General features: G+C 40.8%; 1 long non-coding RNA gene across 3 annotated transcripts in view; it reads left to right on the forward strand.

Annotated features, from left to right (window-relative positions):
• The window catches only part of LOC148141150 (uncharacterized), a 63251-nt gene extending 58962 nt beyond the window's left edge, over positions 1 to 4289 (forward strand). For all 3 annotated transcript variants that reach the window (XR_015752895.1, XR_015752893.1, XR_015752894.1), the window contains 3 exons: positions 857 to 2269; positions 2817 to 2913; positions 3023 to 4289. This is a non-coding gene — a long non-coding RNA (uncharacterized LOC148141150). The remainder of the gene's footprint in view (positions 1 to 856; positions 2270 to 2816; positions 2914 to 3022) is intronic.
• The last annotated feature ends 4429 nt before the right edge of the window (positions 4290 to 8718 follow it).

Here is an 8718-nt window from a genome sequence, read left to right on the forward strand (position 1 = left end):
ACTCTCTACCATGAGCGAGTGAGAGTAGGAATATGAGGATAGAACAGATGAATGCGTGGCTCTGGAGCGGGTGTGGGAGAGAAGGATTCACATTTTTAGATCATTGTAATCTCTTCTGGGGTAGAAAAGTGACCTGTATAAGAAGAACGATAGCACCTGAATTGGAAGGAGTCTAAAACATATTGGGGAGATTCGCTAGAAATGCTCAGGAGGATTTACACCAGTAAGAGGTGGACCCATGGAGATAATGAAAAAAGAGATCAGACTGAGACTGCTGCAATTGGAAAATGGAGTACCTCAGTTAAGGCAGGCAGGAACAAAGCAGAGAACAGGTTGGACTGATGAATTCAAATGCATTTATTTCAATGCAAGAAGCCCAACAGGTAAGGCAGATGAACTCAGGGCATGTTTGGGAACATAGGACTGGGATATCATAGCAATTACAGAAACGTGGCTCAGGGATGGACTGGCAGGACTAACTATGTTGTTAGTTCCAATGTGTACAATGACCGGCAGGTCCCTCTCCCCTTTGAGATCATTCTGCACCCTCTCAGAGATGTCTTTGAACTTGGCACCAGAGAGGCAACACACCATACTGATTTCTTGCTGTCGGCTGCAGAAACGTCTGTCTGTGCCTCTGACTGCAGAGTCCCCTATCACAATCAATCGCTTGGAACCCAATGTCCCCTGATAACATTAGAGCCAATCTCGATACCAGAAACTTGGCTTTTCGTGCTACACTCTCTTGAGAGTCCATCACCCCTACAATTTCCAAAACAGCATACTGAACTAAAATGGTTACCAGGTACTAAAAATTCACTATCTTTATAATAACACTTGCTTCATCTATTTTTAGGATTGAGGAAGAAGAGAGGCTGGTTGGGGCTTGTTACTGAGCAAAAATTGATGATCTCCTCCTGACGTCAGATTTTGTGATGATAGTGGTAAGCTTGACTCCTCAAACTTCCAAAATGGTTGGGGAAAGAGAGCTTCGCCTCATGAAACCCAACGCTACTCTCATTAATATCTCCCGTGGTAAGAAAATATATATACGTGTTTGCTTGTTTTACAAAAATTGATGTCGTTTGCAAAAATGTTTTCACCATTTGTTTGCTATGACTAAGTTCCTTATTTAAGAGGTTTCTGATTGTGGAATTTTATTAAATCTTTTATAAAGTGACACATGTCTAACTCAGAAAATTATCAAAACTAATTTGTTTGGACGGGTTTTACAAGATTCCACAGTTCATACTCTTCTCCACAGGAGCACTTGTGGATTCCACTGATTGATGTTTTCAGCATTGCATCTCCAGGGAGCAGCCTAAATATTTATGTAATTATGTCAGCTAAATATGTTTCCTTTCAAAGGGGCAACATCTCCAATTAGTAAGGGTCAAACAGGACTGGGCAAGACACTTCTTGTATTTAAGAACATATTACAGAGCTTTCCATGCGGTAGTTAAACTCATTCATCACCTCACAAAGTGGACTTCCATCTTCAACTTGAAGGTCAAGATTAGAGTAGTATTGCTGGTATATAAACTGTCTGAAATTTTCATCGATTGTGCATGAAATATTGAGAAAAGGACTATGAATCAATACAAAGAAAGCTTGGTTCTGGTGATGTGTGAGCAGGATCTGTTTCAGGATGACTTGAAGCTAAGTGGAGAATTGGAAGCCATTGAGAGAGTTTTAGAATGAGTGTGGAGAAAAATAAATCCTGCATAAGAGTTTCAGGAGAAGATGCAATGAAGTAGAGGCAGAGGCAAGTTATGATACTTGGTCACATCATCTAGCAGGAGTTCATAGTCAAACAAGGGGCTTCATGGATTGAAGTTTGTGCACAGAGCTGACAGCATCACTTATAAGCAGAGGGAACAATGTGTACACATCGCTTTGTGTGCTGATGACACCTTTGGCCCTTCTGGATAAAGATTCCAAATGTTTAAATACCTTTCTGCACGAAGTTTAGCAGTCAAAGAGTTGTCCATCCGTGGCAGTGCTAGAGAGGTGCCACCTTCAGAGACAGTCAATTTTGGAGCCTGGCCAGGGAGTATGCATCATACAGGCTTTTGCACTTGACTTTTCACATGCCTGTAACCTTTGTTGGTTCCCTCTAAAAGCCCTCTGACGTGTATGCTGCAGTTTCCTTCCTCACAGGCCCAGTCACTTAGCCTGCACTTGCAATTTCCAGATGGAAGGCAATAGTAAGCACTCTTCCTCCTCGTCATTATTGCAACATTCTCCCGGCCACAACTCGACTGTGTTGGTAAGTACTCAAATATCCACAGCCATTTACTAGTGGTCTATCCATTCAACCTAGAAGGAATTACACTTGCACAAGTCTAAACCTAACCCATCTACATTTACCCACAGCAGCCACTCAGGCCCAGGCACATGAAGTGAACATGCCTGGTGTTGTCATTCATGTCCCTATCTCTTCAAGCCACTACTGACTTGCTCTAACCATTGAAACAGTGCTGCTGTTGAACCATTCTGTCTTGTCCATGGAGAAACATAATGAACAGTAATCAAGAAAACAGCTGAGAAGATAGTGGTTACCTCAACCAATCATTTCTGAATTAATGAATTCTTTATAAAGTTAACATTACAGTTACGTGTTAGATGCAATTTATTTCAAGTAAAATGAATGATACGGCCTCCAAGACTGCAAAAAAACATTTTTGGGATAAATTTCCCCAAAATAAATTTTGCTAAAACGATATAACTTTTACTTTGCATGCATATTTCAAATCTATGTTCCACATACAGTAGACTATGAGACCAAGCTAACATAGTTTGCTTGATATCTCAAGGTGGAGTGATTGATCAGGATGCTTGAGTGAAAGCACTTCAGAATGGGGTTATTCGTGCAGCAGCACCAGATGTCTCTGAACCAGAGCCCCTTCCAAGGTATGTTGTCACATTAATTTATTCATATTATCATTTCAAAAATAGCAATCAATGACCTTGGCACAGAAACCCATTTGACATCACAACCATCTTGTGCTTTTTCTAAAAGGAATCATCCTTTACTACACTTACCAAATGTCATCCTGCCTCCCCACATTGGAGCTGCTACTGAAAAGAAAAATCGTGAAATGCTGGAGAAAATGACTGCTGTTCGTGGATTTCCGATGCCTGACGAAGTGCTGCTGTCATGATGGGTTTAAACAGTAGAGATTTTGTGATGCTTTGATACTAATACATTGTAGGAATGACCACCTCAACATCAGTTCATTAAAAACAAGAATGTCAACATTTTAGTGAAGAAATAAGGTTTTATCTCCTGTTGTCAGCCAAAATAATACTGGGATTTTCCTTTTCCCTCCTTTCATATTAATTTATAAAATTCAGGCCAGCTCTCACACTGAAGCACAAGAATCTTCATGCAGATATGACAAGATGAATAATGAATTGACTTAACAAGTAAAACATTGTGATTCTACTTCTGCCCACCAACACTATATTCATCAGACCCAGCTCAGGAACAGGAGCTGATCAATACTGAGGCCCACCTCTGTTCATTGAAATAACAGCCCAGTCTGGTGATGTGTACAGCTCCTTGACATTCACGCCTTTACCACCCCACGCCCTCAACATATCCCTCATCTCTGCATATCCCCGAGCCCAGTCATCCAATATCCATGGTAAAAATAACTCACAAGCTCTATACTAACATTTGCAAATCTTTGGGAAGGTGATAAATCTGACAAAATAAATAAACATTACTTGAATTTCACTTGAAAACCATGATCTCAGACCAAGTCAAAATCTGTCGCAATAAGAAAGTTCATATTCTGTTTGACCACTATGTGAACTAATCCTCCAGAGTGGAATCAAATAGTTGTTTTGAAAGTCAGCCAACTATTCATAACAAGATTCCATTGAAGAACTGGGTCAACAAACTCTCCTTGGCTTAATTCAGTAAAGCATTTGAAGATAATCAGATACCCAGCCTTCTGCCAAAGCTTGAAAACCAAGCAAATGGATGAACTAAACTTCAAGGAAACCATCAAAGCTATGGGTACATTTCACACTGTTAGATCCAAATTTCAACATTCTATATATGAAGCAGGAGCAAGAGTAGGCCCCTTGAAAGCTGCTTCACCATCCACTATATCATGGAGGATCTGATCGTGGCCTCAATTCCACATTCCTACCAACTGGATAACATTAGATTCCCTTGGTCAGTCAAGGGAGTACAACTGTTGTACAAGCCAGATTAGCATTTTATCCAATAGATCTAAAGACTTTCTATTTTCACAATCATTTTCATTCCTTTATCAGCTTGCCGGATATCAGAGGTTGACAGGCGAGCAAACACAGTGTTTAGCATTCACTCACATTTCTGAAATAAGTTAAAAATCACACAACACCAGGTTATAGTCCCACAGGTTTAATTGGAAGCGCTAGCTTCCTGAGCGCTGCTTCTTCGTCAGGTGGTTGTCACAATCACCTGATGAAAGAGCAGTGCTCCAAGAGCTAGTGCTTCCAATTAAACCTGTTGGACTATAACCTGGTGTTGTGTGATTTTTAACTTTGTACACCCCAATCCAACACCGGCATCTCCAAACCATTTCTGAAATAAGCTGCATCATCACTCACTGTATTAGAAACAGATGTAATTCTTTTGTTAGTTTTAAAATAGTTATGGAAAAGATAGACCTGATATAAAAGTTAAAGTCCTAAATTGGAGTAAGGCCAATTTTGATAGGATTAGGAAAGAACTTTCACAAGTTGATTGGGAGAGGCTATTCACAGTAAAGGGATATGGCAGATGGAGTGTAATTTAGACAAATGTGAGGTGTTGCCTTTTGGTATGGCAAATCAGGGCAGAACTTATACAGTTAATGATACGGTTCTGGAGAGTGTGGCCGATAAAAAGAGATCGAGGGGTGCAGATGCACAGTTAGTGGAGTGGGAGGTAGACGGGGTGGTGATGTGATGATAATATGGCTTTAATAAGTGTATATTGTCCAGGGTTTTTTTTGAAAAGAGGTTTAAAGATGGAGACAACAAGCTGTCTATTTGAATCCAATAAAGTAAACAGCTTATGAACCCGTGGGTATTTTTTTCAGCTGGAGCAATGGAGGCAGCCTAAATGAGTGGGGTCAGGCTTCAACAGAGCCAGCATTGTTTTTAGTGTTAATGCTTCAGTGGCAGTTGTTAGGTTCTTGAAGCTGGGTGGAAGCTATAATACATTTCTCCCTGCGACTCTCTCTCTCTCACACACACACACACACACACACACAGTCTTCTTGATTTTTTCATTCCTCCTAGATGAGTCAATTGCCTGTAAGACAATTTATTTTGCTTAATTTGCCTTTATTGGGGTGTGTTTATGGGGTGTCACGATATTGGAACAGTTACTGTTTATTCATTAAGTAATCTATTGATCTGTTAAGTTTTCCATTAGAGTTAAATTATTACAATTTGGTCTTCTAATGTATTTTAACTATAGTGTATAAGTTAAGTGCATTTTGCTTCAAGACTGGTAATTTGACCAGTTGAATTGCACCCAGAACACTGCCTTTAAAATAAGAAAAGGGTACAGTCTAGTCTACTTTCTTAATATATAAATTCAAAATATATTGTAGTCCATAACAAATTGGTGACTCTTGTTGGGATCAAAATCTCTATTTCTAGATTGGATTTAAGATTATTGGACTCAAAGGCAGTGAGTAGTAAGTGTTGACTTTTTTTCATTTCAAGCATTGTATTTCGTTGGTTTAAACAGGGTATGCCTTGTGTAATAATGGCTCTTTCAGTCACTAAGGGTTTCCTCAGGATGGAAGAAGTCACTTCAAACGTTTTACAAAAAGTGAGCAAGGCAAAGCTTCCAGAATTGGCTAAAAAGCTGGAGGTGGGGTTGCCTGTACCTGTGAGGAAAGTGGAGATAGTTGTGGCAATTGCACAGGATTTAAAATTGTCAGGAATACAATCGGAATCTTTGGAAATGGCTAAAATTTGATTGCAAGTGAAGCAGCTGGAATTTAAGGCAATGGAAAGGGAAAACGAAAGGAAAGAATAGCCAGATCAGAACAAAAAGGAAGAGAAAAGGAAATGGAACTTTGAATTACGATTAAAAGCAGAAGCTAAAGGAGAGGAAGGCCCCAACAGAAGAAAGGGGGACAGAGAGAGAGAGAAAGAGACAGAGAGAGAGAGAAGAAAGGGAGTGTAGTGATTGGAACCAGCAGGAATGCAAATGCAGGCCACCTGCTTACTTTAAGCAAGAGAGACAGTTTACTTCAGGGGATGATGTTAGGTGTCAGAACCACAGAAATGGCCCTGCACAATTTACTGTGACTGATAATGCTTATAATGTATAATCGACCAGTTTATGACAACCAACTGGTTTCTACTGGAAAAGCACTCCTCCTAAAACTACAACTAAAGCCTCAGCTGCTGTAATGATTGGAAAGACCAACTTGTATTAAGCTCGGACATCTATGACACAACATGCCCTTGATCCTGTGAAAAGCATTCAATTGATGCAGCCATATTCTTGCACTTGCAGAATGTGTCAGGATTCTGTGGTAGTTGCAAAGTGAGACAAAAGCAATCACCAACTGGTTTACCATCTTCTAAGATCTTGGGAGTCATGAAATGAGTTTGAAGTAGCAAAATCCTGAAAGGACTTTAGTTTTCTTTCGGTCTACCATCATTGTTGATTATGTTGCAAGAAGCAAATACATTCTTTTGAAAATAATACATGTTGTTTTTGGTGAGCCCTTCCACAGGTAATTGCTTTAGGACGCTACTCGTGTCCCTTTGTTACCCAAGTATCAATATGTGACCATGTGGCATATGAGTATTTGAAGACATTGGACATATTCCTTTGGAAAATGATGAGGATCAAAGTGATCCCAATGTTAATCAGGTGAACCAAAACTTTCCAAATGAATGTGGAAAGCAATCTTGATTGGTTGCCAATAGCGGGAGGAAGTGAGGATTGCAGATTCTGGAGACCAGAGTTGAAATGTGTGGTGCTGGAAAAGCGCAGCAGGCCAGGCAGCATCCGAAGAGCAGGAGAATCAACGTTTCAGGAATAAGCCATTCTTCAGGAATGAGGCCTCATTCCTGAAGAAGGGCTTATGCCCGAAACGTCGATTCTCCTGCTCCTCGGATGCTGCCTGGCCTGCTGCGCTTTTCTAGCACCACACTTTCAACTCTGTTTATCAATAGCACCTGGCAAAGTGCATTGAGATTCATGAGAAACACACTTTTGGATAATTTTGTTGAACTGTAGACATCGGGTGGATTCCTCTCATCACCTCTCTGTTGAGCAGTGAAAGATCAACACAAATTTGCTAGGTTTGGGTACAGCACTATGCATGAACATTGCTCAGTTGGTTTCATAACTGGAGAAAAAACACTTTATTCTGGTCACCTCTACATATTGTTTCACTAAAGAATGCTGTGTCTTACATCAAGAGACAACGTGTACCTCAGAAAACTCTCTAACCTTACCATTCTAAAATAGACACCTCTCAAAAAGGCTTTGGTACGGGTCTGCTGCAGGACAACTAATGTGTCACATTCAGATCCAAAACCCATCACAATGGCACAGGAAAATAACTCCAATACTGAAAGTGGAATGCTGGCATGGGTATTTGGCATCTAGAGGTTCCACCATATTTGTTTGATAAATACTTTGCAGTCCAAACTGTTCAGAAGCCTGTGGAAACAATTTGCAGGGAGCAACTTACAGGTAAAGATAAAGTTGCCACAGTCCTACTGGACCACAGGGCTGCTCTCTAATGAGAGAGAGATGACTACTAATGGTATAACCTGAGGGTCACCACACCTCGGCAAGGGGAGAGGTTGAGAAGGACAATCCTTCATCATAACCTCAGCTGGTGCAGCTGAACCCACACTTATTATTATTGTAAATTGTAAACCAGCTGTCCAACCAACTAAGTTATTCACCTCTCCCCCCCTTTCACCACTTACTTAATTTGAATCTGTCCACCTCTGCTCAGAAATATTCAAAGATTCCGCTTTCACTGGTTTTTTTCAGGGAGACATTTGCAAAGAATCATGATGCTCATAGAATCAGAATCCCAGCAGTGTGGAAGCAGGCCATTCAACCCATCAAGTCCACATTGCCCCTCTGAACATCATCCCTTCCAGACCCAATCTGCTACCCTATCACTGCTACCCTATCCATCTTGCACATAACAGAAACATTTAGAAGCCTTAACAGTGAGAAAGAAATTTCATTAATTTAGTGCAAAGTGCTATGTTTGTGAAATACTTGATTCTACATAACATAGACAGCTGCACATCCAAAAGAAAATGGTAATGTTCTTTATTCTTTCTTTTCTTACTGCTACAGCTGGATGCTACCTTGACAGCTGCAGCTAAGCTTGAGGAAGCCTGCTGACCACTTTGACAGAATGCCTCAGATGACTTTGGTGGATGAATTCTAGTGGTTTAGGAGCTAGAGCAGTGAGGCCTGTTGTGGGAAGCCTGCACAGGTGTAATCTTCTTGGCCTACCCTCCTTGAGGTTATTAGGTCACAGGCAGATGAAGGTGGAGAGGCACTTCACTGCCGAAGTATCCTAGGCTAACAATTCTTGGATGTCTGGCTGTCAGACCTCCTCCCTGTTGGGGCACAACGCCACCATCTTCACACTTTGAAGGAATGTGACACTTGCAGGGAGGCCTCACCTCGCCATTGAATGAATTCATCCATGCACCTGTAGCTTGAAT

Source organism: Chiloscyllium plagiosum, unplaced genomic scaffold (genome assembly GCF_037043375.1).
Source record: "Chiloscyllium plagiosum isolate Xiang-an unplaced genomic scaffold, Cpla_swu_hap1 HiC_scaffold_34, whole genome shotgun sequence".
Taxonomy (NCBI): Eukaryota; Metazoa; Chordata; class Chondrichthyes; order Orectolobiformes; family Hemiscylliidae; genus Chiloscyllium; species Chiloscyllium plagiosum.